This window comes from Dipodomys merriami, unplaced genomic scaffold (assembly GCF_024711535.1).
Source record: "Dipodomys merriami isolate MVZ:Mamm:240054 unplaced genomic scaffold, mDipMer1.0.p SCAF_37, whole genome shotgun sequence".
Classification (NCBI taxonomy): domain Eukaryota; kingdom Metazoa; phylum Chordata; class Mammalia; order Rodentia; family Heteromyidae; genus Dipodomys; species Dipodomys merriami.
The window spans coordinates 4,673,102-4,693,751 of record NW_027205270.1 but is presented as its reverse complement, the minus strand read 5'-3'; the positions used below and the strand labels follow the sequence as shown (position 1 = coordinate 4,693,751).

General features: G+C 36.9%; 1 non-coding gene across 1 annotated transcript; it reads right to left on the bottom strand.

Annotated features, from left to right (window-relative positions):
• Positions 1–1,102: 1,102 nt before the first annotated feature.
• Positions 1,103–1,209, bottom strand: LOC138804737 (U6 spliceosomal RNA). Its single transcript, XR_011365331.1, has one exon. It is a non-coding gene; the product is annotated as a U6 spliceosomal RNA (small nuclear RNA).
• Between the last annotated feature and the right edge of the window lie 19,441 nt (positions 1,210–20,650).

Sequence of the window (20,650 nt, the reverse complement as noted above, 5' to 3'; positions counted from 1 at the left end):
TACAGAATCTACTAACCACAGGACAGAGATCAGTAGTAGAGTGCTAATTTAGAAACATGTTTTCCCATGTTTTCAACTATAGGGAATATGGTTAAATAAAGAGATTCTCAGATCCTTTCCTCTGTACATAAATTCCAGCTTCAAAATGATATGACAAAATTCAAAAGATGATACAGACATTCTAAAACGTTTTTAGTACTGCTGACAAGAGCCTTAGTAACATGATAATCAACTCACCTTAAAAGAAGAATTATAGACTTTTATATTTTACAAAAGTTTAACCAACTGAAAATTTTAAACCTTCAGAGCAATCCTCTGTGTCCATCGAAGGCTACCTTTTCTTAAACTTAGAAATCTTTTCTCTGACAGTTGCTTAGAAGATCCTTTTAAATGACACAAAAGTATCCCCTTTATACTTTGCTTCAGATATTGACAAATGACCATATTTGACTTTCTTTATTACAAAAACAGCAATAAGAATTTCTTTTTTGGGGGAGGGGGGGTTCTGCTCGTGGGGCCTGAACTCTGGGCCTGGGCGCTGTCCCTCTGCTCTTCAGCTCAAGGCTAGCGCTCTACCACTTGAGCCGCAGCGCCCGGCTTTTTTTAATTGAACCCAGGGCCACATGCATGCAAAACAAGCACTCGATCACTGAGCCACCTTCCCAGCCCTAAAACAGCAATAAGAATTTCTGTATTAGGGTTTTAGCATCAAGCCACCTACTCAAGTTCTACAAGGCTTACCTACTCTATTCACTCCTTTCCCTCTTGCTCTCCTGAGACTACAACTTAGAATTGTTTCCTTTTATCTGGATTTAAGTTAAAAGATGTTATTTTTATGTAAAGATAGTATGTGAATTCAGAGTGCTGGGTTTTTTTTACTTTTTATTGTGAAAATACTGTACAGAGGGGTTACAATTACATGGACAAGGTAATGAGTACATTTCTTATCAAGCATTGTTGCCTCCTCCTTTGTTTCCCCTTCCCATCCCTTCCCATCTACCCCCCCGACCCCCACCCGCCCTACCCAGCCAAAGTTGTAAAGTTCGACTAGTACATCTCATTGTTGCAATGGGTTCACCTGTATCCCTATTTAAACGGTTTGAGAAATATGGAACGCTTCAGGAATTTGCGTGTCAGCCTTGCACAGGGGCCATGCTAATCTTCTCTGTATCATTCCAATTTTAGTATATGTGCTGCCGAAGCAAACACCAGAGTCCTGTTTGTCCACACAAATCTGAAGCAAATTCTCCAATGATCTTAACTAGGGTACATGTTTACTCAGCAATTTAGCTGAACAGTACACACATCCTTCAAGATGCTATTTTAATAATATTGATTTATATTCATCAGGAATTAGGTCACAAGTGATCACTCTTTGTGTGTGTGTGTGTGTGTGTGTGTGTGTGTGTGTGTGTGTGTGCTGGTCCTGAGGCTTGAACTCAGGGCCTAGGTGCTATCTCTGAGCTTTGATGCTCAAAGTTAGTGTTCTACCACTTGTGCCATAGCTTCACTTCCAGCTTTTTGGTGATCAATTGGAGATAAGAGTCTCACTGAGCGGGAGGGGGGAGGCTGGGAAGGGAGGTGAAGGGTAAACAAAGGAGGAGGCTGCAATGCTTGGTAAGAAATGTATGCATTATCTTGCCCATGTAATTGTAACCCCTTTGTACAGTATGTTCACAAATAAAATAAAATTAAAAATTAAAAAAAAAGAGTCTCACTGACTTTCCTGCCCAAACTAGCTGCGAACTGTACCACAAATTTGTTCACTCAAATAATAAAGAAGTGAGGAAGAGAGAGGGAGTAATAATAGCCCCATCTTTCATTGTCTGGCTGCATTCATCCTCTACAGGTGCTAAAACAACATGGCATAGAGTAGGTGGTTTCAACAGCAGAAAGTTATTTCACTTAGCTCTGGTGCCTGGCAGCATTAAGGAGAGCTTACTTATAGACTTGTAGACAATTACTGTTGCACTGTACACTTACATGGCCTTTCCTTTTTGCATGCTCACAGATGACTCTGTCTCCTCTCCTCTCCCCTCTCTTCTCTTTACCTCTTCTCTATCTTCTATCCTCCCTCTCTCTCTCCCTCTCTCTCTCTTTCTCTCTCTCTCTTTCTCTCTCTTCTATTTCTTAAAGTGCACCAATTCATCATCATCAATGTGAAACTCTCATGATCTGATCTATTAATTTCCAAAGGTCTCTCCAAATACCATCATGTTTGGATCTCAGGCTGAATTTGGCAGTGAGAACAAGTGTTCAGCTCATAATAGGAAGGAAAAACTGACCAGGGAACACTGCACAGAATTCAGATTCATCTGAATTGATAAGATTTGGTTCAGGTAACTCTAAGTGCAAAGGCATAGGAGATTAATATTTAGTGGAGCACATTTCTATCTCAAATTGCTTTAGGGCTATCATAGAAAGGAAATGGTGGGTGTGGGTATTGGATATTGCCAACATGTGCAACCCTTGCCAAGAGAAACACAATTTCTAAAATTCCTAGAATTTCCTTTAGCTCTTCTCAAAGAAAATATATGATAAGATGTAATCTTGGAGTGACTAAAATCACTCCACAACAGTTTATTTTCCTTCTAAAAAACAATTACTTTGAACTTTTGTGATGTTGCTAAATGTCATCATAGATTCTATAAACACCAAAAACATATATTGTTCTTAGAAATCATTGAGCAGTTTCAATGACTCCAACTTTGTATTCGTTTATTGAATTTAGAAAGATTATATTATGAAATAGAGGGTAACGTTTAATAAAATGCTATGTCTGGAGGAAGCAATAAAATATTTCATACTTATAATGAGAATCACCGTGATAAAAACTCCGCTAGCATAGAGCTTTTATTTTTCTACGCATGCTTAAATTCTGTTAAGGAGAGTTTTGCAGAGAGAATTGAGGAAATCTCTTCTCCAATTCCAGGGCTAGGGAGAGAACTAACATCAGCCATCAGGGTGTCCAAAGGAGCTTTTAATGCATAGAGTTGTTATGTCTCAGAGGCTGCAACTATGCTGCCATGTATCTCAATATAGGTAATAAGAGTCTATTTTATAACTGTGCTCTACTCCACTTTTGATTCTAAAGTAATGCCTTGAAAGAAATAAGAAATAAATTTTGAAAGTGAAGGAAAGAAAATAGACCCCACCATGGCTCCCAACACAAACCTGAGTACATCATTGTGGCACTGAGCATCCGCATTGAAACACATTTGAATTCACTATTCCTGCCGTGTGTTAGCGGCAGGAGGGCTTGCTAGATAACAGTCTGGTTCTCCTGAGTATATTTGGCTTCTAGCAACAACAAATTTCTTCATCACTTGTATTCATTCCCCCATCTATTCCTTCATTCAGAAAACACCCTATTGTGTATCCGCTATGCACTGATCACTGTGATGCAGAAAGAAACCCAGCATTACCAGCCTTTCAAAAATCTTAAGACCTGTGAGAGGCACATAACCTGTCACATAACCCATCCTTCCCAAGAGCCCTAACTATAGTCACATTCCTCAACCTTTCTATTATTCAGCCTTTTTTTATCTTATACACAACTGTCTGTGGACACAAGAACCTTTCAGGAAAAGATGCTTTCCCACCCTCTCAGAGGAAGGTTTAATGTCACCACATCTTGCTCCTAATATATCAGTGCTAATCAGATAGTGTTCAACGCTTACACTATGCTGGCTACTTTCTTATGCAATTTTATTTGTTGAAATACCTCTCTCCATAAGGTCAGAATCAGCATCCCATTTAATTCCCGTTTATTAATGAACACAATGTCACTCATCTTCCTCTGACATCAACATTAGCAAAGAAATAAAAGTCAAGTTCTCTACCAAGTAAAAAAAAAAATCACTTCCCACACAATCAGTGTTCAACTTAAATTTTCCATGTAGTTGTTGAACTTGAGGAATACCTTTTTTTAACTCTTAATCTTGGTACATGGAAGAGATGGGGAAAGGGTATAGAGTAGAAAGAGAAACAAGTTTAGTGAGCTTGAATTGAAGAAAAATATTAAGGAAAAACTGGGTTATAGGTAATTTTTTTTCTTAGAATACACCATGAGATAAAGGCAATTTTTCTGCACTTCACTTATCCAAGGATCCCAACTTAAGAAAACAAAGAAGACACAAAAAATACCCACAACCAGGCCCTTGTGTTCCTCAGGCCCTCATTCTGACCTCATAATAGCAGTGTCAGACAATTCTAGCAAGATTGTTTGCCCTGTGATCTAGTCATCGGGACTTGGGGAGTGAAAATTAGAAATAGGTGGCAGTAGCTCTCTTCGAGCAGAAGCAACAGAAAGAGAAACAAAAAGTGACAGTTGAAAGCTTGTTTATGAGCATGAAGATTGAAAACTGATCAAAAATAGACAGATGAGCTCAAAAAACACTCCAGATGGGGCCCCAGGACAAATATCTTTCATGCTTCAAGAGTCCCCGTGGGGCTATGATTCATATAACAACACTGGATTATCAGGAACAAAAATACTTAAATAAAAAATACTTAATACCCCTTTAAATGTAGGAAAGCTTATGGCAATGTATATAAATAGAACCATGCAAAGCTTGAAGAGTAAGATTTCATGACAATAGTGGCAAGCTCAGATTTGAAAAATGGACCTTGGACAAGTTCCTTAACCTTGCTGAGCTCTAGTATTTTTTTTCCTCTGTGCAATTTAAAATTAACATATTAATACATAGGTCTCACAGCTACTGAAGGATCAAATAAATCAAAACTTATTACAAATCTAACGCCAGGCCTGGCAAGAAGTATGTAATAATAGGGGCTCTCTCCACTTCCCTCAAAAGGATTAACTTTAGTCATCAGGGAAGTACATTTCTATCAGGCAAGTTATTATACTAACAACAAGCCATGTTTGATGTTTGTAGAAAGATTTATATCAAATTGTCAATTAACCAAAAATTTCAAGTTGGATGAGATGATTTGGTTCGTTTTACTATGCTTTCATGACCCTTTTGAAAAGTTGACTGAATCCGAATGACTGCACAAGCACTAACTGCTGCCTTATATAAAAAAAAAAAACTTTTTATCTGCAGTTGCTCTAGATATGTTTTACTAGTTGACTCTTGCATCTATCACATTATATTTATGAATACTAATAAAAACTATTGCCATCATCTGTACTTACTATTAGATTAGGGCAGAGGACACAGAGGAGAGGAGATGATATGGAGCAAGACTAGTCAATTGAGAGATCTTTTGTGGAAAGTTCTAGATGTCCTACAACACTACTTATCTGAGCAGAGAAGTTCAGGCCACCTAAAGAGAAGGAGCTGTAAACAGAGTGGAAATGAAAACAGGAAAGTACCTTCAGAATACTGAGGGATCTATGCACACAGACTCTCCTCTGTCAGCTCTGCTGATTCCATATGATTATGACTTGGGACCTTTGCTATTTATAGGCTTCATTTAGTTCTGGCCATAATTTCTTGAAACTTATCACTTGCTAAACGTGCCAAGAGATTCTGAAAGTAATTGGATATCCAGCCATTTGAGAATTTCTTTTATTTTTGTTCACCTCATACCACAAACTTAGAGCTGCACTAAACAGATCACATCAAGTTTTTTCCTTTATCTCTTCTCCTTAATGTAGAAGCGTAGTAGCAACCTCATTGCCATATGTGGATGGATACTGACGTGCATGTGTTTTCAACATCATCTTGCTCACTTGTTCACTCTCAGAACATGATGATATGATGAATTTATGTGGACAAGTGAGTGTATTGAAGAATTTTATTATCTATCCAAGGTAACCCTCACAAAGTGAACAAGCTGTCTAAAAGATTCCTACAAAGAAGCTACACACAAAATTCCAATCATTCAAGTACAAGTGACTAACAAGGACACACCAGAGCTGACATGTCAACGATTTTGCAATCAGCTCTTAGGCAGTATGCTACAAAGTACAACAACCATCAAAACAGGTCTGACAAAAAGTCAGCTCAGATCAGTCAAAAATATTAAGCAGTCTATTTGCATCTTCAGTCATTCCTAATAAAAGTCACGATGCATGCATATTACACAGTGAAAGCCTAGAAGATTATAGTAGTCTGAAGCCATAATGCATAACAAAATATTTTAAAATATAATAGTTTATTTCATTTTTCCCAATGTTTTTCTTTATTTTAGTTTTGGGACACATGATGTACATATTATATAGCATAGTAATATAACATAATATTATTATAACATAATATTATTATAACATTATATTACATATGCTATATTAACATGGTAGTATTGACATGTTAATATTATTGGTAATGGTAATATGTTAATATAACATAGAATATGTAAATAATGTATGAATAAATTATTAATAAAAACATATACATAAATACATAAACATGGCTTTACTTTCCAAGGTTTCAGTTAGCATGAGTCAATGGTGGTCTAAAAATAATAAATGGAAAAATCCAAAAGTGAATAATTCATCAGTTTTAGAATGCATGTCCTGAATAATAATAGATCATGCCATACCACTGTTCCCCTTAGAACCCTTTGTCCAGGCTACAAAGAGTATGCAGGTATTACCTATCTATTAATCACTTAGAGCCATCTAGATTGTGAGATCAATTCCCATTGTATCACAGTACTTGGCTCGAAAGGGACCCTTATTGTATTCATCAACAGTTCAAAACAACAAGAGTAAAGAATCAAAAGCAAAAGAGTAAACATGACATAAAACATGGAAGGGCAGATTATGTGCACTATGTATACTATGTTCTGCATTGGCAACCACTGCAGGACATATAAGAAAAAGCACAGTATACGTAGCATCCAATATTATCCATGGCTTCAAGCATTCACTGGGGGCACGGAGTTGGGACTCATTCATCCCAAATAATGGAGGACTACTATACAGAAACAGGTAAAAACTTGAATTTTATTTTTACTAGTAGGGTGTAAAATCAAAGAGTTTTTATGCCACTACGGTAGAAAGACAAATGATAGAGGGAGAAGGCCTCTGTCCTGACATCTGTCTGTTGTTCATCTTTCAAAAGCCCGTAGAACTATGGGAAGTTTGCCCAGCAAGAGGTCAGCTAAAATCATGAACACAAAAGTATATGCACTGCTTCGCTTATTAAAATGTCATTTTTGGAATCTGTCTTTCAGGATTTTTAACTGAAAAGGAAAGAACATGTTTTGTAAGTCTCAGATTTAATCATTTATTGCCTGTGTAAAAAGTTATCTTTTAAAATCCAAGAATATTAAACAAAGCTGAAAACTCTGTGACTGTTCCCAACTGACTTTAAGGCATTCTAAAGCAAAAATACATTTAGTTAAAGTTGAGCTCAAAAAGGGAGTTGATAATAAGGATATGAAAGAAACTAAATTATACTTGGAAAATTACATATCTCCTTAGCAGCAAGCTAGTCTGTGCTGTTATATAAGTTGATAAGCAACTTTATTCCTGTACAAACCCTAAATATCTTTAGGTAATAGATTATTGTATAGGGATGGAAGGAGAAGGAAGAAAAGGGAGGGCAGGAGGGAGAAGGAGTAATAGAGGGGTGAATATAATAAAAGAACATTAAATGCATATATGGAAATGTCATGATGCAACTTCTTACCATGGACAACTTAATGCATGCCAATTAAAAAGAAAAGAAAGGAAAATGTGAAACAGTGGATGTACATTCTGCATGCCCGGAATCATGTGAAGCCTGTAGCCTTCAAACTCACAACAGTTTGTATTTTGGGAGTTAAAACTTTACTAAGGCTAAGTTGGACTCTGGTGGCTCACGCCTGTAATTGTAGCTATTCAGGAGGCTGAGATCTGAGGATCATGGATCAAAGCCAGCCTACGCAGAAAAGTACATAAGACTCTTACCTCCAATTAGCCACCAGAAAACCAGAAATGGTGACATGGCTCAAAGTGGTGCAAGCTTTGAGCAAAAAGAGCCAAGGAACAATACCCAGGTCCTGAGTTCAAGCCCCATAACACACACACACACACACACACACACACACACACACACACACACACACACACACACACACATCTAAGGCTGAAGCTGGTCACTGATGACTCACATCTGTAATCCTAGAGGATCAAGGTTTGAAGCCAGTCAAGCAGAAAATTCTGTGAGGTTCCATCTCCAAAATAAGCAATAAAAATCAGGGCTGGAGGTATGCTCAGATGGTAGAGTGTCAGCCAAGCAAGCAAGCCAAACAAGTGCAAGGCCCTAAGTTCAAACCTAGTACTCTCAAAAATCTTAAACTGAGAACAGCCTAATAATCTGGGACAGTGTCACTCAGCTAATAATGACAGAACTGAAATGTCAACTGATATATCTGATACCAAAGACAGGACACTTACAGAAAGGTGTGATCCCCCTAAGTAGCACAAAAGCTAAGCTGAATGTTTCCTCCAGCAATTTTGAAAAATGCTACATAAAAGCTGGTCCAGTGATCAGTCATGACCTTGTTGTGTGCTAACATTTTGTATTTAAAACCTTTCCCTTTCCCTTTCCCTACTGCAACAATGCTGTCTGTCATTACTGGGTTGTCTGACACCTGCAGCTCAACTTAACTAATTGCATATTTGAACAAAAAGAACAAATACTACTTGCAGCCATGAAAGATTCACATGCATTAAGTCATTTGATTCTCTTAGTAACTTATACATAGACATCATATTTATCAACAGGTTAACTGAGGTTACACAAGTTGTCTTAGGTGGCAACAAATGAATCAAGCCTATGCTTTAATTTTCTATTACCCTATTGAACCCATGATCTACTACAAACTGGTATAGAGTGTCTTGAAAATTAAAAAAGAATTAAAATTACCAAAAAAAGTGTCAGACTTAAGTTTATGCTTGCTATGTTCTCAGTAATATACCCATACCCTATAGGTGCTGGGTATTTCATAAGTAGCTAAGTCCACTTTCCCTAAACTGCCATGCTCTGCCTCCAAAGAACCATCGACTAACTCTGTGTGGTCTCACCTATAATGCTGGCCTCAGCCAAGACTTCCTGTGGCTCCTATCAAATAGAGGTTGCCCTGGGTTACCTGCTTCTTTCCTACTCCACTTAATTGGTATTTTAGATTTAATTCTGTTCTTTCTTTTGTTTGTTTAATTTGCAACTTTTATTTTTTTACCTTTCAAACTTTTGATTCCCTGGTATTTCCAGCAGGCTTATGTATTTTTAATTTTCTTTGATCTATACAAAATTTCCCAGTACCTCTGAAGAAAGCAAAATGAGGCAGTAGATTCGGTTTTTTTTTTTCTGTCTTGAGCATTTTTTCTCCTTTCATCTTTCAAAACAATCTCTCCTCATTTGAGCAACTAATATTTTAGAATTTGCAATTATAATCATGCCTTTAAAACAGACAGGGTAAGATTAAGTAAATCAGTACATTTTACAGGTAGAACAAATTGAGTAATTTTTTCCAATTTAATTCCTCCCCCCCCCCCTCCAGCAGCCAACCCTAATTCAACCCATTCAGTATTCTTGGCTTAAGGATAAATATTTAGCTCTAGTGGAAACTCCATGAACTGGTAATTAAACCCGAAACCCTTCTACAAATTGCTCACTTACAATCTTGTGCTTAATGGGAATTTAAATTTAAATAAGTATATCAAAGAAAAAATATGCTATTGCTCTTGCTAAATGAAAAGACTGCATAAAGTTTTGATTTATGAGTACTTGGCCTTTAAGATTTAGAAACCATCCTTCTAGTTCCAGCCATATGGAAACTCAAGACCTGTTATGAAGCTTCATTTACCAATGAAAAGTTTTCACCCTTCAGGTTTTTCAGTTTGCATTCTTTTTTGTGCTTGCAGATTGCCAGTAGGACTCTGGTTCAATATTTAATCAATTAAAGTCACTCAGGTACAAACTTTTTCTGAAAAATGTTCAATACCTTTAATAGAATAAGACTAGAGAGCTTACATTTCTTTTTTGTCCTGAAATCCTCAAAGGAAAATTCCTCAATTCCTGATGAAATTAACAAGCTACTGATCATTTCTCCTTTATCCTAACTTTGAAATGAGGTTTAAAAAGAAAAGCCCCAGAAGATGATACAATTAGAAACACTTTCCCTTTAATGATGGACCATTATGTTCCTTATCCTGAACATTTTCTCTTTATGCATAGACTAAAGTAATGAGAAGAAATGGTTATGGGGAGGGAGATGTCTTAAAGGACATTCTAGCTATTTAGCAGTATTCCTTAATGATTTGAACTTCCAAAACCATAGACAGCATTTTGTGATCATTATTTTTAAAATTCAACAGAAAATGGCCCACATACTTGCATATGCATAAGCACGTGCAAGTAACAAATACACATAGTCAGCTTGCTATCTACGCAAAGCCCAGATATAGTAAGCCAAAACCGAATGCATATGTGGGTGGAAAAATTCTTCTGGTTGCCTACTCTCTTGAGTCATAATTAGTTGACTGAATAATTGCTAAAGTTTGTAAAATTTTAACTCACTCAAACTTTGTCTTACAAGAATTACCTACTGTGCCTGTCTAAACAGATAATTGCCAGTTTCCACCAGAAAAAAAAAAACTTTTTTTAAAATCTGGTCTAGTACATTCCAACACTGGCACATGTAGTCTATGGACCACAATTAATAAAACTGCTCAGAATTTCTTCCTCTGGAACAAGGGCTAACTTATGGGGGGAAACTGACTCGAAAAATGGTTCTTTACATGAAAAAACCACCTTAGCATCCTATTCATTCCTCAAAACCCATCTAAATATCACCCTTCTTTGGTGAAATTTCTTCTGGCATCCCAGGGCACAATCTGTCTCTGGTCCAATCGTACTTGGGACATCTCCTACCCATGGTTCATGGTCTGTGGCCCATGATCTAGCAGCACTTATGACATATTCTACCTGTGGTGGAAAAGTCACTTGTTAGGTGAGTCCAGAAGCAACTATAGCAGCAGTTAAAGAGCCCAGAGTTCCTCCAAGGGGCAGTCACTGCTTCTGACCCTTAATGGGTACCTCTTTGCTTTTCTTCCCCCTGTCCTCATTCCCTTCCCATTCACAATGCAAACCTAACATCTCTGTGTGCCCAATACCTTGTTGGAAACAGCAAATGGTTCCAGATTGTACAATTAGAAATACTTTCCCTTTAATGATAGACCATTATGTTCCTTATCTTGAACATTTTCTCTTTATGCATAGTCTAAGTAGCCAGAAGAAATAGTTGAGTGAAGGGGAATGTCTTTAAGGACATTCTGGCCATTTAACAGCATTCCTTGATGATTTGATCTTCCAAAACCGTAGAGAGCAATTTGTGATCATTATTTTTGAAATTCAATAGAATATGGCCCACATACTTGAGTAATTGACTGAAATCTGAATTCAATGTTGGTCTCAATGTTTTTAAGGAGTTTATCTTCACTACAGAAAGTACTCTACACTCTTACCTCGCAACAGAACCCATAGTATACCTCTCTAGGGAACTGAGTATGAGCAAGAATTGAGTATGAGCAAGAGAAGCTCAAACATTCTTGAGCTCTGTGGAAAAATACCATTGCTGTTTCATGAGTGATGGCAGGAAAACTGACTTGGACCATACCAATTTTAATGGGGATGGTGAGAATATTCAACTGGTGGAGAACAGGTGGGCACCACTCCCCACTGAACATCAAGAGCCAATTGGAAGACTTTGTTACACAGAAACTTTGGGGATGCTTAATTGGTCATGATATAGATGGCTAATCTACTTAAATATTATTTGATGTGTACACATTTTTAAGACAGTAGGTCTAGTGAACAGAACCCTTGAAGAGTTTCAACCTCTTTGATTCTTCTGTCTTAAGCCAGTCCAAAGTTCCAGAGCCCTTGATCAAAGTGGAAGACATACCTATGGGTTTTCAAAAGGAATCTAATAGTCATTTACCATGGGAACTTTTCTTTGGAGAAGGGGAAGTAAATTGAACCATATAAAAGTAAAGGTAGTACTAAATTAATTCTGATCCTCAGACATATAAAACACTTTTGTTGTCACTTTCTATTTTGACAGTACTTGGATTTAACTCCCACTTGGAAAGCAAATGTTACCACTTGAACATATTTCTCTTTTAGATATGTTTTTTAAATAGAGTCTTACATTTATGCCCTAGCAGGCCTGGAGTCTGATCCTTCTATTTATGCTTCCTGACAAACAGGATGAAAGGCACTTCCTACTGCACTGAGATTTTGTTGACTGTGATAGGGCCTTACCAACTTTTGCCAAGGCTGACCTCAAATCACAATCATGTTCATCTCTTCCTACCGAGTAGCTAGGTTAGCGAGTGGTGCCACCATATGTAGGTCATAAAACCCTTCTAGTGCCTACCTAACCTGATAGGCACTCATGAAAGTTGAGTAATAAATAATTCTTTGGGCCTGGCCTGTCCTATACACTACCTTATGTTTATTTTCTTAGTTCTTGATTATGTAATTGCCCACAATTATCTGAACAGTAAACCAAAAGCCATGTTGTGTCCATATAGGAACTGTAGCTGTAAGTGCTCCCACCAGAGATTTGAAATACAGAGTTGTCTTTGGTATCTTATTTATCTCCTCTATTTGGTTTGTGCATAAGGTCTATGAGTCTTGTAGACTATCATGAACTTAGACAGCTGGGGCTCCAATTTTAGTTGTTAGAAGAGATAAGGTCCTTCTTTCCTGGAACAAATCAACATAATACATGTTTTGTTATCTGCATCAGTCATCCAAGGCCTGAGAATAGAGTTGATTTACTTGAGATTAGCAATGGCACACCTTCCATGGCTAACTTCTTGGATATGCTCACTCTACAGATTTTTGTCATAATCTAGGACATTGAACATCTTCATGAATCACACAGCACCATGGAGATCTGTGACCATCAGTGAGTCTTTCTCCAATCATGTCGTTCAAATGCAGTATTCTCTGCCTTCCTCTTTCACATTAAGGACCCTTGTAATCACACTGGGCATTGTCTTGTAACTCAGAATATTTATTTAAGGGAAACTATTTTGTCTTCTACCTTCATTTCCATTTACCTAATCTTGGAAGGTGAGGTATTCACTAGTTCTGATAAATCATTTGAGAGTGTCTTTGGTAGGCATTGTTCTATGTGTAATGGGACCTTATAATCTAGGAGATGCAACAATGTTTGTAGGTTCTGCTTTATGAAGATTCTGAACAGATTATAAGTTCAGAGCCAAAAGCCCCGAAATGTAGCAATAAGGATATGTTTTCTCCTCTATGCAGCCATCTTTTGAAAGAACAACTCCTAGTCTCTAGGTGTGGTCTTGTTACAAACTAAATGATGAATAAATGCCACATTATCAGAGATCTAAACTGTACATAGTGAATTGACTGACATGCTTACAGAATCCCAAAGGTAAACATATATGTACAGCAATAGTCTAGCCTTAAATGGAAGTGATACAAAAAGGGAGCAATGATTAAGGTACAAATAAACTTTTCTCTTGGCCACCTGTCCCATTGTTGTTTCTCTCTTAACCTAACACTCTTATAAAGTGTTCCATATTTCAGGTTAGCTAAGGAAGAGAAATCATGGGTTTAGTTCGCACATAACTAACACATACAAGGGAGTAGAATGCTACTGCATTACAGTTTTTGGAAGACAAGTGGGAAAGGCAAACCCTCTCAAGGGTTAGAGCTTTTAGAAATATATACAACTGCCCACTATGCAGGGATAGAAAAAAGAGCTGATGTTCATATCTTTACTGGTTCATAGAAAGTGAATACCCAAACAATCAGAGGTTTGAGAGACAAGAAATGACATGTTGGTGGGTCACCAGGCCTTAGGATGAGACTGTGGATGGATAGCTCAGAAGGAGTACAAAGCAAAATGCAATTTGCTTCTGATTGTCTCACGAAGGGGACTTTGCTGCAGAGGAGACTCTCAATAGTCACAAGAGCATAGTACACATTCTCTATGTGTCAGTCAGATGCTGTTCTTAGCCATCCAGAACTTGACCAATATCCAAATTAGACATTGCTACAAGGAAGAGGACATGAAAGTCTTCTTTCCTGGAGGAGGCTTAATTGCATGACAACCACTGTTGAATGTTCTGCTTACTAACTTCAGGTTGTATGGATCCTTCAGTGTGCTATGTGTCAGACCCATCAGGGAAAGTTCATAATAATGGACCCTTTTGCATCATGGTTTATAACCAGTTGAACTGGGTCCAAAATTTTTCACATTTACTCCTAAGTCATAACATAATCTTATCTTATTCTTCATTTGTTTTTGGTACCAGTAATGGGGCTTGAACACCAACCTGAACACTGTCCCTGAGCTTTTTCCTCAAGGTTAATGCTACTACCACTGAAGCCACAGCATTTTATGGTTAATTGGAGTAAGACTCTTACAATCTTTTCTTGACCCGGCTGGCTTCAAACTATGATCCTCAGATCTCAGCCTCCTGAGTAGCTAGGATTACAGACAGGAGTGACTAGTGGCTTGTTAGCTGGAAATGTGTCTTTTTACAGATGTAATTAGCTGAGGACATCAACTTAAAATCATCCTAGATTTTGGATGTGCTTTAAATTTGATGACTAGTCTCATTATAAGAAGAGGAAAGATACTGAGGAGAATGTGGTGACTGGAAGATGGCGTTATTGGAGGTTGGAAATTGGAGTTGTGAAACTATAACCTGAGGAGTGTCTAGGGCCACCATTAACTGGAAGAGAAAAGGAAGCATTCTTGCCTGTGGAAGAAGCCTTATCACTTCTTTATTTCCAAGAGAAAAGGAATTCCCATTGATTCAAGACACATACTGCATCATATTTTATTATGTCAGCTTTGGCCAATTAACACAGGACTTACCTACCTACCTACCATCCTGGTGAACACAACATGACTTCTTTCCATTTGGCGTTAAAACAAAAAAGTACAGCATACAATCCACCTGCATTGCCTCACTTTAGTGTTCTTTCATGCAGAAGTTGCTAGGGTGAAATAGCATTCTAATGACTCAGTTGTATGGTCTGCAAGACAAAGATGTCATCCTTCAAGGCTTGGTATAAGCTTGGAACTGATAACCAATCTGTGAGGCTATTTCAACCATAAGCAGAAAATATGTGTCACAGAACCAAGGTGGTAGAACTGGTAATGACTCCTCTATTACACTTAAAAATGGACTCAGAATTGCTATTCCATCCCCTTACTTAATACTGGACTCTGCTATTGTTCAGGCCTCAGTGCTCAGGAGAGAAATGCTGCACGAAGGGTCACAATGGTTCAGTGGAACTAAAAGTTAAACTGTCAACGAGATTTTTTTCAGGATTCTCATGTCACAAAATCAAATGACAGAAAGGCTAGCAAGTCATCAAAAGGCAATTGTGTTGTGTCCCTCAGTAAGAACAAAGAAGACAGTAATTTCCTAATGCTTCCCTTAGTCCCATTCCAGTAAAAATAATAATAATAATAAATAAAATTTTTTAAAGATTAGAAGAAGACAGTGGCAACCCCCTACACACATACACACTCAAAATGATAAATATTAACGATTCAGATTATTCAGGAGCATAAGTTTGGAAATTTGAGTAGAAGAGACACTAGAAAGTGGAAGAAGTGGAACACTGCTGTGTTGAAATTTTTGAAAGACAGTGAAGAAGCCAAATCTTCCTATCAATAGAATTCATCTTTCTGTTCCTGAAAAAAATTTTCTTTAACATAATGATTTCCAGTTCCATCCATGTTTTCACACATGACAGGATTTCATCTTTATGTGGCTCTATAGCTATATCTATATGAAGTAGATATAGATACATTATTTCATCTTCATTTAATTCATTTTTGTTAATCTTTTTCTCTAAATCCAAAAGTAATTAAAACTTTGATGTAGAAAAGAACAAAATAAAAAAAGAGAGAAAAAAGTATTCTCAGTAGCAATGTTTGTAAAGTGTCCACAGAGTACACCAGGTAGCCATCTACTTTCTTTCAGACTAGAGCAATTCCTACTGAGTTGGAACAAGGACACTGGACTCAAAAAGCTCAGTTTGGGTCTTCACTCTATGATTTTAGAAAAATAAACTTGCTTATATTTTCTCTATCTGTAAAAAAGGGTGAATCAACATGCTCACCCCATAAAGTTGGTGTCATTAAGGAAGATAATGAATGTAAAAACAATCAGCAAGGACCTGGCAGATGTCATTTAAGATTTTTTCAACATCATTTAAAATTACCACATAGTATTCCAAGTCAATATGTAGTACGAAGACCCTTGCTATTGGTTATTGTTTATTCACATTTTTCATTTAATAAAACATAGTTGATAAACCTCTCTCTCCTACATTTCTGCACACACACAAATTTATTAGTTCCCTAGAGCAAAAATTTCTTTTTTAAATTATTTCTTCTAAGAGTTTGTAACTATTAACAAACTCAAAAAATAGTAAGGAATTGTACCATGATAGATTCCATGATCCCTCTCAGTAATTTTTTCCATAACCATGGATAATAACATTTGATTTAAAACCCAAGATTGGCCAGGTACCAGTGGCTCAAGCCTGTAATCCTAGCTACTCAGGAGGCTGTGATCTGAGGATCGCAGTTCAAAGCCAGCCTGAGCAAGAAAGTCCGTGACTCTTATCTCCAATCAATCACCTGAAAACCGGAAGTGGTACTCAAGGTTCTTCAGCCTTGAGCTGAAGAGCTGAGGGACAGTGCCCAGGCCTGGAGTTCAAGCCCCACGACCAACAAAAATAAATAAATAAAAGCAAGATTGATTGCCCCTTCGTTCTTAGCCTATAGTAAGTGTCTGTTCCAAAGCAGTGGTTGCTTCATGACTAATAATCTGGATTTGTGGGAAATGCTTCTGAAAATAATTTTTAAAAGTTGAGAAACAGGGGCTGGGAAGGTGGCTCAGTGGTAGAGCGCTTGCCTTGCATGCTCGAGGCCCTGGGTTCGATTCCTCAGCACCACATAAGCAAAAAGAAAAAAGCCGGAAGTGGCGCTGTGGCTCATAGTGGTAGAGCGCTAGCCTTGAGCTAAAGAGCTGAGGGACAGCGCCCAGGCCCAGAGTTCAGGCCCCACGACCGGACCCAAAAAAAAAAAAAAAAAAAAAGTTGAGAAACATAGGGTAGAATGTGGAGAAAGAGAGAATTCACCCCTTAGATCGAATGCCATCCCTTCATTCTTTAAAGCATCTGTGTTGCATCAGCATGTTTTGAGATCCTGCCAAATTGCTCTCAGGGTTTTGTGTTTTTCTCTTATTCACCTTGATCAGGCCTCTCATCTGGGGCTGTTTTAAATTCTGAAATGTTATGTTAACCTTTTAAATCTTTTTTTTAATTTTTTTATTGTGAAAATACCATACAGAAGGGAAAAAAACAAATTGTTTAAACCTTTTAAATCTTTTAAAATAATTTTTCTAGCTATGTCACAGCTTATTAAATTTTATGAATCAAAGCAATGAGTGACTTCAAGTTTAAGATAATGAAATAAAATTCTGCATTTCTTGTCCTCAAGATTCAAGGAATTAAATTATTTGAAGGAAGTCGGTGATTTTTAACAAAATATGGAAATGTAAGATGCCATGAAATTAGAGGGTGCTTAACAAAAAAAAAGTAATTCCATGTAATTCCAAGCTATAGTACATAAGTCTGCCTATCAAAATTATAGTAAAATTCAATGTTTAATTTTCTTATTTACTGACAAAGATATTTGAATTAATTTAATTTTTCTAAAATATTACTATTAACTTTGATTTGGCCTGAGTTCTCAGAACACTAGAAAAGTAAAACAAAGTGTACTACACACCAAAAAAAAAGAATTCATTTAGGGAAACACCCAATGTTTTGGGTCTCTTCAAATGAGGGAAAGGGTAACAAGTTCAACAAGAAATGTACTTATTAGCTTACTTATGTAACTGTAGCCCCTCTGTACACCACCTTGTCAATTAAAAACATTTTTAAAAACTAAAAAAATTAAAAAGACCACAGAGCATTTGAAAAACAGAAAAAAATAAGAATCACAAAACATGTAGAAAACCAACTTTTATAAGCAAGCAAATCATCATTACAAATGAAAGAACATATCTCCTACGCCTAGCAAATTGCCAAATGTTAAAAGAAAATTCCACAACCTGCGTCAAAGATTTGGAAAAGTTGACATTCATGTCAACTGGTCAGAATGCAAATGGTATGGCTCATCTAGATTATGCTTTGGCAGGTTTTTATTATGCATCACTTAGCCATGAAATTTCTCTTCTAGATGCTTAAAGATAATATATGGGTCTGTAAAGATGGTTAGGTTCAATGATATTTACCACAAGATTATTCAGATGTTGATACGTGGTGTCGATGTCTAACAAAATAATATTAATTTAATATACCAATGATAATACAACTCTTCACTGAATTGCTATGTAATCATTAAAATGTAGCAGATACAGATATGCTGCTGTGTTTACATGTCTCTAATGCATTAAAGAATGAAAAGGCAGTTTCCAAGGGGTATAATGAGTATCATTCCACTGGAATACAAGGATACAAGGAAAGAGGGACATCTCTATCTGCCATCAAGAGTTCCAAAGAGGTAAACAGTATGTTAGGGGTGCAGAAGGGAGGCTGCTGCCGTCTGAATGTAAATTGCCCATGGGATTATGTTGAGGAGATGCTTTGGAGGGATTCTTAAATCCTAATGAATGGAATTAGGTCCTTATAAGAGGTCCCAGGGAGGTGATTACCCCTTCTACCAATTGAGGGTGCTGTTTCAGCGTTCTCTATGGGGCAGAAAGCACCCTTTTCCAGATGGTGAATCTTCTGCCCTCCTGATCTTGCACTACTCAATTCCCAGAACTGAGAAATGTGTTTCCGTATTTACAAATCACTCAGTCAAGTATTTTGCTGCAATACATTTTACTTTTTTAAGTTAACTTACATTTTTTCATAACTAAAAACATATACAATGGCTATAATAAAGAGTTGTATCTTACTTATTAGCTAGAGTAAGGTATCTATAAGCTAAAGCAATTCCCTTTTACTATATTTTTGACTTATTTGTATGACTCCATTTCCTTAAGAAAATATGTGCTTTGCAAACAAAACATGCTGACATAAATTATTTCAAACCCTGACACACTAGATATTTGACAAGTTATGTATTGATACTGTGTCTCTATAAGATAGCAATGTGTATCAATCTGTGTTGAGTGATATCACTGCGTAAAGAAAGAGACAAAGTGGCCCCATCTTGTTATCATGACACATGTAATCACAGTGTAATCATGGACTTGGATTTGCCATCTAACATCCTTCATATCATAAATTAAAATTGTGCTGCAAGAAACAATCACATAATGACTCTTATCATATTTTCTTTTTTATTGTGAAAATACTGTACAGAGGGGTTACAATTACATGGGCAAGATAATGAGTACATTTCTTATCAAACAGTAGCCTCCTCCTTTGTTTCCCCTTCCCATCCCTTCCCATCCTCCCCTCATACCCATTCCTCCTGCCCCCCGCCGCCCCCTCACCAAAGTTGTAAAGTTCATTTTGGACATGACGACTTGTACATCTCATTGTTGCAATGGGTCCACCTGTATCCCTATTTAAATGATTTGTCTTTCCCCTTCCCCTCCACAAATTATATCGACATCAAATACAGTGAAAGCAGGGGTTATACTGTGGGGGAGGGACATACAAAGCAACAAAGAAATAATCTTATAAATGTGTTAGAAACAATGGAATGAAAGAAAAAAAACCATTTGAATACATAAAATTTCTCTGAATCATCTTTTTTATAAAATGATATTTTTTAAAAAGATTACAAACAAGGATTCAGTAAAGCCACCAGCACAGCATAATCCCAGTACCAAAAAAGTCCAAAAAAATATAGTTTAAAAAAAGAAGATGAACTGGTTATTCTTGAATTTTTTTTGCAATAAACAAATTTTATAATCTTTAAATTAAAAAAAAGATTGTGCATCCTACTATAGAGAAACAAAGCAAAGGAGATTGAAGTGAAAAAGTCTGGGTCAGGCTAGGGTGTAGCTCAGTGGCAAAGCACTTGGCCTAGCAAGTGCAACCTGAGTTCAATCCCCAGTACCAAAACAGAAAAGACAAAATGGGGGAGGAAAGGGATAGTGGGAGAATACCAAAGAGGGGGTAATAATGCTTGATAAGAAATGTACTTTTTACCTTACTCATGTAACTATAACACCACTGCACAAATCTTTACAATATTTTTAAAGAAGTACATGTCATTACATTTCATTTTGCCAAAACCCAGTATTTCATTAAATATTGTATATCTTTTAACAGGATCCAAAATTATATGAAGTTTGCTCTAAGTTAGAAGGCCAAGCCAATTCACATTCCCTGTCTTTATCAGGCATGGTAAGGATCTGTATTCTAGTTTAGCCAGTCTTATTAATGCAAAAGTCCCATGATTTTGCTGGGAAAAAGGGTAATTTTTCAGGCAAACACTATTAATTTTTCAGTGGCTATGATTACTTCAATGAGACATTTCTAATCATATTTAGAAGCTGGGTCTGATACTCCTATAACTTATAATAACAGTTTTAATACAGGGTGAAGTAATAGTCACCACAATAAGATATAATTTCTCCATCTTTCTGTTCCACTATTTTGTCTTGTTTACCTCTATTGACACCAAGTAAAGGCCATGACAGAAAAGT